This window comes from Staurois parvus, unplaced genomic scaffold (assembly GCF_062004578.1).
Source record: "Staurois parvus isolate SC_StPar_1 unplaced genomic scaffold, SC_StPar_1.0 ptg000526l, whole genome shotgun sequence".
In the NCBI taxonomy this organism is placed as follows: Eukaryota; Metazoa; Chordata; class Amphibia; order Anura; family Ranidae; genus Staurois; species Staurois parvus.
Genome location: NW_028318322.1, coordinates 312,462 through 328,161, shown reverse-complemented (window position 1 = coordinate 328,161; position 15,700 = coordinate 312,462). Strand labels below are relative to the sequence as shown.

The following is a 15,700-nucleotide window of genomic DNA, read 5'->3' as shown; positions in this document are numbered from 1 at the left end:
TGAAAAAGTGAGATTTGTAAAATATTCACCATGCCTCTTTTTAAATTCCTTGGGGTGTCTACTTTCCAGAAAGGGGTCATTTGGGGGGGGGGGGGGGTTGGTGCTATTCTGGCATTTCAGGGCCTTTGAAACTGATAGGTAGTGAGGAAGAGAAATGAGGAAGTTACGCACCTTCAGGCTTTCAAAGTGGTCATTGGATTTCAGGCTCCTGTATGTGGCTAGGCTCCCAAAAAGTCTCACACATGTGGTACCCCCATACTCTGTAGAAGTAGCAGAATGTATTTTGGGGTGTAATTCCACATATACCCATGGCTTGTGTGAGAAATAAATCATTTAAATGACAACTTTGTGTAAAAAAAAATGTTTTCGTCATTTTCCAGAAATTTGTAGAAAAAAAATAAATCTTCCATGGACTCAATATGCCTTTCAGCAGATAGCTTAGGGTGTCTTCTTTCTGTAAAGGGGTAATTTGGGGGTGTTTGTACTGTCCTGGTATTTTAGCACCTCAAGAAATGTGATGGGCGGTCAGAGAGTAAAAGCTGTAAATTCCATTATCTATCCCATAGTTTGTAGACGCTATAACTTTCACACAAAGCAATCAATATACAATTATTGGGATTTTCCACCAAAAACATGGAGCAGAATACATTTTGGCCTAAATTTGTGACAAAATTTGGGAGGTTTTTTGGATATTTTTTATGACCAAAATGAGAAAATATAGTTTTTTTCAAAAAAAAATTTTTTCTTCAAAAATGTTTTTATTTATAGCGCCAAAAATAAAAAGTGCAAAGTTGATCAAATACCACCAAAAGAAAGCTCTATTTGTGTGTAAAAAAGGACATAAATTTCATTTATGTACCATATTGCATGACCGCGCAATTGTCTGTTAAACTAGCGCAGCGCTGTATAGCAAAGAAATGTCGTAAATTCCATTATCTCTCCCATAGTTTGTAGACGCTATAACTATCACACAAAGCAATCAATATACACTTATTGGGATTTTTTTTCACCAAAAACATGGAGCAGAATACATTTTGCTCTAAATTTATAACCAACTTTGAGTTTACTATATATTTTTTATAGCTGAAAAAAATATATTGTTTTTCTTCAAAATGTTTGGTCTTTTTTTTTTTTATAGCATGAAAAATAAAAAGCGCACAGGTGATCAAATACCACCAAAAGACAGCTCTATTTGTGTGAAAAAAGGACGTAAATTTTGTTTGGGTGCAGCATTGCATGACCGCGCAATTATCAGTTGAATTAATGCAGCGCCAAGTAGCAAAAAGAGGCGTGGTCATTAAGATGGGTAAATCCTCTGGATGGCAAGTGGTTAATGTGACCTATAAACTGTACAACTCAATTGAAAAACAATCTGATATCTTTTAGGGGGGAAATAAACAAAAAATACTAAAATAATGTGGTTGCATAAGTGTGCACACCCTCTTATAACTGGGGATGTAGCTGTGTTCAGAATGATGCCTCTGATCAACCCCAAATAAAGATCAGCTGTTCTAGTCTGTCTTTACTGACATTTTCTTAGTCGCATCCTACACCAAAAGCCATGGTCCGCAGAGAGCTTCCAAAGCATCAGAGGGATCTCATTGTTAAAGGTATCAGTCAGGAGAAGGGTACAAAAGAATTCCCAAGGCATTAGATGTATTAGATATACCATGGATCACAGTGAAGACAGTCATCATCAAGTGGAGATATTATGGTGCAACAGTGACATCACCAACAGTGACATCACCAACAGTGACATCACCAACAGTGACATCGCCAACAGTGACATCGCCAACAGTGACATCGCCAACAATGACCTCACCAACAGTGACATCACCAACAGTGACATCGCCAACAGTGACATCGCCAACAGTGTCATCGCCAACAATGACATCGCCAACAGTGACATCACCAACAGTGACATCACCAAGAACTGGACGTCCCTCCAAAATGGATGAAAAGACGAGAAGAAAACTGGTCTGGGAGGCGGCCAAGAGGCCTACAGCAACATGAAAGGAGCTGCAGGAATATGTGGCAAGTCCTGGCTGTGTGGTCCATGTGACAACAATCTCCGTGTTCTTCATATGTCTGGGCTATGGGGTAGAGTGGAAGATGGAAGCCTTTTCTTAGGAAGAAAACCATCCAAGCCCGGCTACATTCTGCAAAAACACATCTGAAGTCTCCCAGAAGCATGTGGGGAGATGTTCTGGTCTGATGAAACCAAGGATGAACTTTCTGGACATATTTCAAAAAGATATGTTTGGCACAAAAATAACACTGCACACCACCAGAAGAACACCATACCCACTGTGAAGCATGGTGGTGGCAGCATCATGCTTTGGGGCTGTTTTTCTTCAGCTGGAAATGGGGCCTTAGTCAAGGTAGAGGGAATTATGAACAGTTCCAAATACCAGTCAATATCAGCACCGAACCTTCTGGCTTCTGCTAGAAAGCTGAACAAAGAGGAGCTTCACCTTTCAGCATTGCGACCACCCAAAGCATCCATCCAAATCCACAAAGGAATGGCTTCACCAGAAGAAGATGGAAGATTTGGAATGGCCCAGCCAGAGCCCAGACCTGAATCTGATGGACAATCTGTGGGCTGTGCACAGGAGATGACACACAATCTGACAGATTTGGAGTGTTTTTTCAAGGAAGAGCGGGCAAATATTGCCAAGTCAGGATGTGCCGTGCTGATAGACTCCTCCCCAAAAAGACTGAGTGCTGGAATCACATCAAAAGGGGCTTCAACAAAGGATTAGTGTAAGGGTGTGTACACTTATGCAACCAGATTATTATTTTTTTATTTTTACTTCCCCCCGCCTAAACGATTTCAGTTTGTTGTTCAACTGAGTTGTACAGTTTATAGGTCACATTAAAGGTGGAAAAAGTTCTGAAATTATTTATCTTTGTCTCATTTTTTACATCAAAAAAACCTGACATTTTAACAGGGGTGTGCAGACCTTTTATATCCACTCTGTGTTGTACGTTACATATTCCTGACCCCTGCACTGTATACTCTATGTTGTACATTACATACTCCTGACCCCTGCACTGTATACTCTATGTTGTACATTACATACTCCTGACCCCTGCACTATATACTCTATGTTGTACATTACATCCTCCTGACCCCTGCACTATATACTCTATGTTGTACTTTACATACTCCTGACCCCTGCACTATATACTCTGTTGTACATTACATACTCCTGACCCCTGCACTATATACTCTATGTTGTACATTACATCCTCCTGACCCCTGCACTATATACTCTATGTTGTACGTTACATACTCCTGACCCCTGCACTATATACTCTATGTTGTACATTACATACTCCTGACCCCTGCACTATATACTCTGTGTTGTACATTACATCCTCCTGACCCCTGCACTATATACTCTGTGTTGTACATTCCATAGCCCTGGCTTCTTCTCTCCCCCTCCCCCCACTGCTATATATACACATAATATGGATTCTCTTTTGTTGCACCCATTTCCTCCCAGCTGGACATTTTATATCGGATGATGTGATTGGAGCACAGACTTTTACATGGTGATAATAATGTGATAACATCCTCCAACTTTGGACCCTTAAACAGAAAGTGATAATGAGGGAGGAGTCAATACCCCAATGATGATGGTGGTCTTCAGGATCAGTCCAGTCTTCATCTTGGTTGTTCTCCCCCCATCCTCACTCTCTGACCTCTGGTGGAGCTCAGCCAGTCCTGGTTTGGGGGAACCAATCAGCTCCTGTCTAGTAATCCTCTTTGTCTTTGTATTTTAGTCCATGGCCGGGAGATGAGGAAAACCTCCGAGGATTGTCTCACTTTGTCTCCAGACTGGAAAGTAGAAGATGAGGACATCACACAGTATAGTCCAGGAGAAAACCCGGCTCCCTCCAATGTCCATCCGGCACCACCCAGTGTAGATGGACCATCGGATTCCTCGTATCCTGAGGAACCTCAGACTGTGCGGGACCGGGCCGGCCTTCCAACAGGGAAGAGCTTCTCCTGTACTGAGTGCGGGAAGGGTTTCTGTTATAAATCCCATCTTAATCAGCATAAAATATCTCACACGGGGGAGAAGCCGTATTCTTGTACTGAATGCGGGAAATGTTTTGTGGAAAAATCAAAACTTATCATACATCAGAGATCTCATGCAGGAGAAATGCCGCATTCTTGTCCTGAGTGCGGGAAATGTTTTGTAGAAAAATCAAGACTTATCATACATCAGAGGTCTCACACAGGGGAGAAGCCGTATTCCTGTCCTGAGTGCGGGAAAAGTTTTTCACGCAAGTTCAGTCTTTCCATACATCAGAGATCTCACAGAGGGGAGAAGCCGTATTCCTGTCTTGAGTGTGGGAAATGTTTTGTAGAAAAATCAAAACTTGTCAGACATCAGAGGTCTCACAGGGGGGAGAAGCCGTATTCCTGTCCTGTGTGCGGGAAATGTTTTTCACAGAAGTCCCATCTTTACAGACATCAGAGATCTCACACAGGGGAGAAGCCATATTCCTGTCCTGTGTGCGGAAAATGTTTTTCACAGAAGTCCAGTCTTTCCACACATAAGAGATCTCATATGGGGAAGAATCCACTTTCCTGTCCTGAGTGAGGGAAATGTTCCTCACTGAAGTCCTGTCTTCCTGTACATCAGGGGTCCCACACAACCCTGGAGGTGTATTAGTGCCTTGAGTGTGGGAAATGTCTTCTAGATGAATGTTGCTGGACATCCCAGCTCTCATGTGGGGAAGAAGCACACCCTGATATACACCTCAGATATACTCCATGGCTGATCTTCATCATGGAAGGAACAGTTGATAAGGAGATAAGAGGCCCCCAAAGACATGGATGAAGTGCAGTAAATGTCGGGGTGCAGAGTGGTCAGTAGATCCTGGAAATGAAGGACACAACTTCAGCCCTTCTTGGGTGTCGGAGTTGCGTTTCCTGATAATGATATAGCGGGTTACAGAGCTAGAAGCCGGGAGAGCCCAGATCTCGTTATCGGGGAACTTTACACAGACAACAAGAACTTCTGGAGTTGATGGCCTTCATTTCAAGGCTCTACAGAACAGTGGTGACCCCGAAGCGTCTCTCTGTCTTCAGTCCATCCTTCTCCCATCCCCCAACAGGAGGGAAGGAGAACTCCGCCCCAAACTAGGGGGGAACTTTCCTCTCATTATTTCCCTTGGCTTCTGTGTGAGTTTGGGTGGTTGGAGGAGTGCGGCACGAGAGGGAACACAGCTTGTTGTTCTATGTCTACATATGGGGTCTGGGTAGAGGGGATCCACCGGAAAATATTTCTACTCTTTGATATTGTGCAAATCGTTTCTGTTTTCACTTTGAAGGGCGATATTATGTGTGGTTTGTAAAAGGGATTGGCCCAATAGTTACCACCCCACTTAGAGAATAGATGGACTAATATGACCAGCATTCATTCAGCCATGTCACATGTTGGGATCTTTTCTACAATACTTTGTTATAATAATGGAACACGTTGTGTATTGTATTGTACACCAATAATAATGACTCCGCCCCCACATTCCAGACAAGGAATCTTCCTGACCAATCAGATTCCTTCCCTTGTTATTTCCTGATTCTATGATTACAATCTTGTTAGAAGTAAAACTATAATAAAGAATTTATTGAGTGAAAAGAATTGTGTGTGTCGGGGCCATGATGGGGATCTTTGGGGCCCAAACATTTCTCACAGGAGACACTTTACAAGCCTTTACAGGTCATCCAGTTTCTGGTTCACCATGAATAATGGCCCAGAGTGCAGGGGTCAGGAGATTACTTCATACAGCCCTGCAAACAACGTGCAGTAGTCAGGAGTTACATCCCAGAGTACAGAGTGTAGTGGTCAGGTGTATGTGATTTACATCCCAGAGTACAGAGTGCAGTGGTCAGGAGTATGTGAGTTACATCCCAGAGTACAGAGTGTAGTGGTCAGGAGTATGTGATTTCCATCCCAGAGTACAGAGTGTAATGGTCAGGAGTATGTGATTTACATCCCAGAGTACAGAGTGTAGTGGTCAGGAGTATGTGATTTACATCCCAGAGTACAGAGTGTAGTGGTCAGGAGTATGTGATATACATCCCAGAGTATAGAGTGTAGTGGTCAGGAGTATGTGATTTACATCCCAGAGTACAGAGTGTAGTGGTCAGGAGTATGTGATTTACATCCCAGAGTACAGAGTGTAGTGGTCAGGAGTATGTGATATACATCCCAGAGTACAGAGTGTAGTGGTCAGGAGTATGTGATTTCCATCCCAGAGTACAGAGTGTAGTGGTCAGGAGTATGTGATTTCCATCCCAGAGTATAGAGTGTAGTGGTCAGGAGTATGTGATTTACATCGAGGAGTGTAGTGGTCAGGAGTATATGATATACAGTCCCTATACAGAGTGAAGTAGTCAGAAGTAGTATGTCATGTATGTCACAGTGGGTAAGATCATGTCTTATACAGCCCAGCATTTAGAAGTAGTCATCGGTCAGGAACATGTCATACACGGCTCAGAAAAAAAAGTGCAGTGGTTAGGAACATGTCATGTACAGCCCATCATACAGAGTTCAGTGGTCAGGAGCACATAATATACAGCTCTGTGTACAGAGTGCAGTGGTCAGGAGTACATCTTAGGCCCGTGTACAGAGTGTAGAGGCCAGGAACCTGTCATGTACAGCCCTTTGTACAGAGTGCAATGGTCAGGTTTATATCTTAGTTCTGTGTACAGAGTGCAATGTTCAGGAGTATATAATATACAGCCCTGTGTACAGAGTGCAGTGGTCAGGAGTATATAATATACAGCCCTGTGTACAGAGTGCAGTGGTCAGGACTATATCATATACAGCCCTGTGTATAGAGTGCAGTGGTCAGGAGTATATCATATACAGCCCTGTGTACAGAGTGCAATGTTCAGGAGTATATCATATACAGCCCTGTGTACAGAGCACAGTGGCCATGAATATATCATATACAGCCTTGTGTACAGTGTGCAGTGGTCAGGATTATATCTTAGGCCTGTGTACAGAGCGCAGTGGTCAGGAACATGTCATAAACTGCCCTGTGTATAGAGTGCAGTGGTCAGGAGTATATCATATACAGCCCTGTGTACAGAGCGCAGTGGTCAGGATTATATCTTAGGCCTGTGTATAGAGTGCAGAGGTCAGGAGTATGTCATAAACTGCCCTGTGTATAGAGTGCAGTGGTCAGGAGTATATCATATACAGCCCTGTGTACAGAGTGCAGTGGTCAGGAGTATATCATATACAGCTCTGTGTACAGTGTGCAGTGGTCAGGATTATATCTTAGGCCTGTGTATAGAGTGCAGTGGTCAGGAGTATATCATATACAGCCCTGTGTACAGAGCGCAGTGGTCAGGAACATGTCATATACTGCCCTATATATTGTGTGCAGTGGTCAGGAGTATGTCATATACTGCCCAGCATGCATAGTACAATGGTCAGGATTTTGTGGAAGAACAAAAATATTTCCTTTCCAAGATAACACCTAAGAGGAGATCACCACGAGCCCTGAAGGAAGTTTGCCTTGTATGGACATGACCAATTAGAAGCGTATACGTAGCCCAGTAACACTGCTCACCACCCTTGCATTATCTTGCATATATAAACTCACTTTTTCATTCCAATAAACTAGAAGTTTTCACAGACTAAACGTGTGTCAGTGTGGCTTTCTTCATGCGTGCACTAAAGAGCTAGCATGATTAATTAGGACAGGAACAGATAATCATCGGACACTTAGTCCGGACTAAATCACTCCCATAACAAGCTGTTTGATGTGGGGGCACTCAACAGGAGGGAGGGGCCGGGAGCCCCTGTGGGGGACCCGAGAAGAGGAGGATCCAGGCTGCTCTGTGCAAACCCATCACACACAGCAGTAAGTATGACATGTTTGTTTTAAAAGAAAAAAAATGTTGCCTTTACAATCACTTTAAGTCTCATTTACTAATGGACACGACACCCTCCGACACCCACAGACCATAAACAAAGCAAAAGTGACAAATAAATGTGACAGCAAATAACCAACCCAACAACCTGACTATAATACACTGTGTACAAATGGAGGGAAGCTGACATACACCGGGCAGAACCAGGACTGGGACTGGGAATCGGGAGCAGAGATGGGGGAACAGGATGCAGGAAACCAGAATCAGGGAAAAGTATACAAGATACAGGACGCAGGATCCAGCAGGGAAGCGGCTCACAGGCAGAACACTGAGGTACTGATGAAAACTACGGGGGGATTATATACCTTCCCAGCAGCCAGCATCAGGTGGAGCCTCATTACTGACATCTTCTGTCTACTGGGAGACACAGCAATGTCTCCTCTCCACTTCCTTCCAACTCACCTCTCACCCAGAGCATCCTGTCTGTACCTGACATCACTTCCCGTCTATACCTGACATCATTTCCTGTCTATACCTGACATCACTTCCCGTCTGTACCTGACATCACTTCCCGTCTATACCTGACATCATTTCCTGTCTATACCTGACATCACTTCCCGTCTATACCTGACATCATTTCCCGTCTATACCTGACATCACTTCCCGTCTGTACCTGACATCACTTCCCGTCTGTACCTGACACCACTTCCCATCTGTACCTGCCATCACTTCCCATCTGTACCTGACATCACTTCCCGTCTGTACCTGACATCACTTCCTGTCTGTACCTGACATCACTTCCCATCTGTACCTGGCATTACTTTCTGTCTGTACCTGACATCACTTCCCGTCTGTACCTGACTTCCTGTATGTACCTGACATCACTTCCCATGTGTACCTGACATCACTTCCCATTTGTACCTGACATCACTTCCTGTCTATACCTGATATCACTTCCCATCTGTACCTGACATCACTTTCCATCTGTACCTGACATCACTTCCTGTCTGTACCTGACATCACTTCCCATCTGTACCTGGCATCACTTCCCACTTGTACCTGACATCACTTCCCATCTGTACCTGACTTCCTGTATGTACCTGACATCACTTCCTGTCTGTACCTGACATCACTTCCCATCTGTACCTGACATCACTTTCTGTCTGTACCTGACATCACTTCCCATCTGTACCTGACACCACTTCCTGCCTCTACCAGACATAATTTCCTGTCTGTACCGGACACCACTTCCCATCTGTACCCGACATTATTTCCTGTCTGTACCTGACATCACTTTCCATCTGTACCTGACATCACTTCCTGTCTGGGTAGAAGGGTGCTCACCATGTGGTGGAGCTCAGAGGAACTGCAGCTCTAAGAAATGTCTCATTGTTTGAACCTTGTTGTTGTTTCCAAGTGTTCTCCAATGATCTTGTCTGGCAGGTTCCAGGACACATCAGAGTGGCAGTGAGGTGATGACTCCGGAACACTCTCTGGGTTCCATCACCAGGCACTGCAATTATACCCGACTGCTGGGAGCCGGCATCTCCTTTCCTACAGTGAAAGTATAATTGTGACATGAGCAGAGAGGTAGTGGGAGGGTGGGATCAGGTAAGTACCACCACTGACCACCAATGCTGGGCTGGGGGTACACTTTATTCTCACTGACACCAACAATGGGGCTTATTTTATCTCACTGACACCAATGATGGAGCTTATTTTATCTCACTGACACCAATGATGGGGCTTATTTTATCTCACTGACACCAACAATGGGGCTTTTTTTATCTCATTGACACCAACAATGGAGCTTATTTTATCTCACTGACACCAATGATGGGGCTTATTTTATCTCACTGACACCAACAATGGGGCTTGTTTTTATCTCATTGACACCAACAATGGGGCTTTTTTTTTATCTCACTGACACCAACAATGGGGCTTATTTTATCTCACTGACACCAACAATGGGGCTTATTTTATCTCACTGACACCAACAATGGGGCTTATTTTATCTCACTGACACCAACAATGTAGCTTATTTTAACTCACTGACACCAACAATGAAGCTTTTTTTTATCTTACTGACACCAACAATGAGCTTATTTTATCTCACTGACACCAACAATGGGGCTTATTTTTATCTCACTGACACCAACAATGGGGCTTATTTTATCTCACTGACACCAACAATGGAGCTTATTTTATCTCACTGACACCAACAATGAACTTATTTTATCTCACTGACACCAACAATGGGGCTTATTTTATCTCACTGACACCAACAGTGGGGCTTATTTTAACTCACTGACACCAACAATGAAGCTTTTTTTTATCTTACTGACACCAACAATGAGCTTATTTTATCTCACTGACACCAACAATGGGGCTTATTTTTATCTCACTGACACCAACAATGGGGCTTATTTTATCTCACTGACACCAACAATGAACTTATTTTATCTCACTGACACCAACAATGGGGCTTATTTTATCTCACTGACACCAATGATGGATGTCAAGGAAATCATGCCCACGATGACTGGGTAACTGGCGATTCATGATTGGTGGAGAAGGAAAGAGGGTGGAGCTTTCTCTGAATTCTCTAGAATTCTCATCTGTTGACAATTGATGGACTGATCTGAATTCTGTGTGAAATATATCTTGTTGTTAATGATTGGCCGGAAATCAGGTGGTCACACCCCTAACCAATGACTCCTCATCTGTCGGCAGATTTCCCCACTGACAGCTGAATGTCCACAAAAGAATTGTCAGCAATTACAAATTGTGGAAAACCCCTCAGAATGTCTCTGAGAAGAAATGATATTTTATCTTCTCTCCAACTCAGACTATATTTGTGTTAGACGTAAGAGGCCCAAAATCCCGAGTCCCTGTCAGGTCTGAGCTCCAGCCGGATACAATCACCTTCTCCACTCACATAGTTTGCTTTTGTAAATGAAGTGAGTACAGAATTGAGGAAAGCGAGGACACCCGGCAACAATGGGATTCTGTCCTATCTCCTGCACCCGGAGCAAATGAACAACATGTACCAGCCTTCCCAGCCCCATCAATGTACACTGTGGAGGCATCTTGTATGTAGACTCTGGATTCAACAAACCAGCAGCCTGGCCATTCAGGAACGTACCATTGTTCAGCTCTGGGGGAGGACAAACATCTCTCATGGGAAGGAGCTCTGGGGAGTCAACAGACCAATCTCTCATCTATACATATGTTTCCATCTATCCACATCACTCCATTCTTTTTCTGGACAAAACCATTATAAATATCAGCAACAGATTTACAAATCTAGGATTTTACAATGAGAACACAATGTCACAAGGGATCTATAAAAGATTTTATCCGGACACAAGATCCCATTGTAAGGAAGGAATTCTGAATATGAACAGCGACTGTTATGTGGGATCCCATTATATTCAGTGCGGGGAAATGTATCTTTTATATTTTACTGAAACCTTAGATAATAAATTACATTTATGTCCCAGAAATTAACTTTACTGTATTTTTAACTGAAATTGTACCTTTCATAAATCATTGCACTAATATTGTGTAAAATAATAAAAATCATAAAACATCAGAACTACTAACAATTTATCCTCTAGTGTGTCTGCTGTTCTGAAGAAATATATATAATATTTGGGGGATTTAAGTAATTTTAAGGTATAAATGGTCTTTAAAACATTTAAACAAAAAATTAAAAATGTCTCCAGGACTCCATGGACCCCTTCATTCCACACAGTCTCCAGGAACCGGGAAACCTCAGAGAAACCAAGTGTCCCCCGACTTCCTCTCCAGGCTGGGATGTCACCCTGGTTGGGGGCCCCCTACAGTAGAAGAAGCAGACTGCACCTGCCTACATCTTCTTTATGCTTTGTCTGATCAGGATGGCGGTCATTTCTCCCTGAACATGGAGCGCCCTAAACACGAGGTAAACGTGGTGCAGCATTGAGCCCCGTCCAGCTGTAGTGTAGACTTTGACAGGCTGCAGGCAGCGGGGCTGGACGCTGTACCTGTGCCTACCAGGTGTATTATAATGCCAGCATTGCACCCACAGGGGCTGGACCCCCCATGTACAAGGGGCCTAAGAGATACCATCAGCTGGTGTCCCATTCCACCAGACCCCTATAACTGGAAGAGGACATGTTTGGGGGGATGTGTTGTAGAAGAACCCAGACCACGGTATTGTGTGATGAAATTATAATTCAACTTTATTAATCATATATATGTGACACTTTAACAACAGAAGAAAAGAGATAGATTGTTTACATTTCAAGGATCTATTTATACCATTTATATCATCTATGCTAAGAAACTGATTAGCATATGACACACCCCTCATTAATACCAGCCCCGCCCACTTATGTGACCCTCTAAACATCCAAATCCCTGTAAATTCCCAGAAGACACTTTCATCTTTTATCCATAACAGGCTGATTGGGTACAAGAGAACCCCGAGCCCCTCCTACTCATTCCCACACAACAAGACCATGTCACCATCTACAAGGTGAGAGGACCTGAAGGAGAACAAGACCAGGACCACCAGGACCATCGCCTGACTGAAGCCATGCTCACATTTCTTTCTAATGCTGCTTCTATGGTCTCCTCAGATACAGATTTGGCAGATGTACATTAGTGGAACCCTTTCACTCCAGCCAATGTAAGGTTTCCATCAGCAGCAGCATGGCCTTATAGCTACAGCACCCGGGGGTTGTCTACATTTGTTAGGCCAACTGTCAGATTTCTGGTAGAAGTGATTCAGCCGCACTGAAGGTCCTCCCCCCGCCATGTAAACCAGGCCCAGCTGTCCTTCCTGCAAGCCCAAGACAGGCATGGTGGGTGTCAGCGGTGAGAGCAGGAGGAGATCATCAAACATCTGATCTCTGATCTCCCCTTCAGTGAATGGATGTGGGAGGTGGGAGATTATGTCATTTCTGGGTTCAGCGCTGTCATTATCCAGTCCCTATGGTTTGGGAAGGAGCTGATTAGGCATGATCTGTGCTTGACCATCTTTTTTGGGGTACAGAGGTGACATTGGGGGTCTAATAATGTTCTGATGTCTCTTTAAAGAGGACCTGTCACCAGAAATATGTACCAACCCCCTATCTGATAGAAGCCATGTTAAGTGAAAAAAAGAGTTGAAAAAAATTAAAATAACACTATAAAAATAAAAAAAACACAAAACAAATCACACGACACATTTTACATATCATTGCACAAGCGAGAGTGAGAACAATCATTCTGAGGCCATCGTTCACGGATAACTATCTGAACTGATAACCTATAAAGGCTCTTAAAGCGTCACCTTTGAACAATTTTTGGTACTGATGTTTGTCACCGTTTCACAAGTACGCACAATGTGTAAAGTTTGACATGTTTGGTATCTATATACTTGATGACAACCCCATATTTTATATTTCACCAAACAAATTGGGTCATATATTGTGTTCTTTGTGCACTAACATTATCTTTTTTACAGAAAATATGTATTTGATAAACAGCTGTACTAATTTTCTGTGACATGAAAAATGGCAACTACCACCATTATATTCTCCAGAGTCTCTGCTTTCAGATAATAAAAGAAATGTTTGGGGTTTAACTAATCATATGGCCTAAAATGTGAATTTAACTAAAAACAAAAGCAAAATAAACTCTGGCAGTGAAAGAAAATACAGCAATATATAACATTTCAGAATCAAAACTATGGTAGCAACTAATGGCTTAAGAAGCAAACCCACCATATTACTCAACCAGGTTCCAACTAAACCCACCCAAAACATTGGATCCCACCTCCCCCCACCCAGGTTCCTGTTGGAACTCCTTTACCTTGTGTAGATATCCCCTTCTGAGATCCTCATGATCTAATATAAACGTACAACACTCTCTATCTGACATCATTTGTAGACTCCACCTTGGTCTTCCAAGAGATAGTCAGCTGCCAAGCAGTTCTGTGACACCACCTTAGGTGGTGGAGCCACTTCTGCTGTCAGCTCTGCTATAACATCAATGGTGTCATTGGTTATCTGATCCATGACTCCAGTACACCGATTCATCTTACTTATCTTAGATTCCCCATCCTGTCTATGAAGGGCTCACTGCATAAAGCAGCTCCAATCCATAGAAAATGTTTCTTCTCACTGGAAGGCCAGGGGAGTATTGGGAGAAATTGAGGCTTTCCTTTACAAATATGGGGGGAGGGGCAACATAACCTAAAGTACAGCTATGGGTGGAATTGAAGGGAAGACATTTTAAGGTGCTCCTTCCACACAAGAAGCAACTGTTATCTGGAAGGACTAGGAATCCATTGGACCAATGGGGATTAAACATTCTGCAATTACATTGAGAAACCATGAAATGTTACTGGCCTGTGATTGGCTCTCCTATTGTTAGTTAAGTGAGACTCCCCTTGTCGGTGTCATTAATGGAAAGAAACCATGTGAAATGTTTCTTCCAAATCCAAAAAGGTGACCCCGTTAGGTAAATACCCATCCTAATATGAGTCTGTAGTCCCTGCTACTACAGGAAACATGTGGGCAATCATTTGCACCTTTTACAGCAGGACAGTAAATATCAGAACACAATTCAAACATCAGACCAACAGCAGGAAGTCTGCTGACTGAATGTGTAATGCAATCTGTCATTAGCATTCCCAGAGTTCCCTCTGTAACATAGTTGTATCAGCTGTTGGTCCTGTCTGTAGATCTGTTTTCCCACCTTCTGTAACAGGGTGACAACCCTGATCAGTCTGCAGGAACATTACACAGCAGCGTTGTCACCCTGTACAGGGAAGTCTTAGATAGATTATAAGTAAGACACACAACAAGTAAAGTCCAACTCCAGCTAACGCTTCTACAGCAGTTACAGCAACAGGTTCTCTATAAGGTTCAACCCCCCATATGAATGGAAGATGACAGTTGTAAGCACCCCCAGCAGTTTTATATGGTGTTTCCCAACCCCCCTAACTTTCATTTTTGCCAAATAGCTTGGCCTTCTACAGGAAGCAGAAAAAATCAGATCTACTGGGAGGGTCAACAGGTAATAAAAATGTTATGAGGGGAGACTTGGAAAAACATAAAACGTTTATGCTAATGACAGATTGCACCATTTATGTAATTATTGATTTTGCCCATTGTTACACTTTAGTGCCGATGTCTTAGCATTTCCAGGAATAATTAGTGCTCTTTGCACACTTTGCCCCAAAAAGGGACCCGTTCATTCAGAGTCATTAAGGTGAACCCCAATAAGAGGAATTTCATTCTCCCAGAAGAAGTGGTAGGAATATGACCGCACACTTAGCACTTTGTAAGTCCAGATCTCTTGCAGTTGTACCGTGTGAATAGTTTATGGAGATGAGCAATAGCTGGACAGAAAAAAAAAGGATAACAAGGACATCCAATCTTCACCTGATAGAATCCCTATTGAGAAAACCAGATGAAACACAAGTGGCCAGCTGGGATTAGGTGGTACTGTTGAATACGTCCCCTAAAACAGCATTAACTCCGTGTTGGAAGGCCTACACCAGCTTAAGACGTTACTCTCTAACCACACAGAGACCTCTATCTGGCTGATATCTCAGCTATAGACCTGCCTACAAAGCTGTCATCCATGAGAGGAGATGGAACATGAAAAGGAGGCATTGATCATGGGAGAGGAGGTGAAACATGTAATGGGAGGGGGGGACAAGGTGGGCTTAGCTGGAACCCTCAAGCCTAGCTTATGATGTATCAGTTCTCAAAAGAACCTGGAATGGACTCTCCTAATGAGGTTTCAGAGGCTTGG

The 15,700-nt window shown here is 43.2% G+C and overlaps 1 protein-coding gene across 1 annotated transcript in view; it reads right to left on the bottom strand.

The window, feature by feature from the left end:
• The window catches only part of LOC149451659 (uncharacterized), a 285,430-nt gene that overhangs the window by 182,981 nt on the left and 86,749 nt on the right, over positions 1-15,700 (bottom strand). The gene's annotated exons all lie outside the window — the stretch shown is intronic.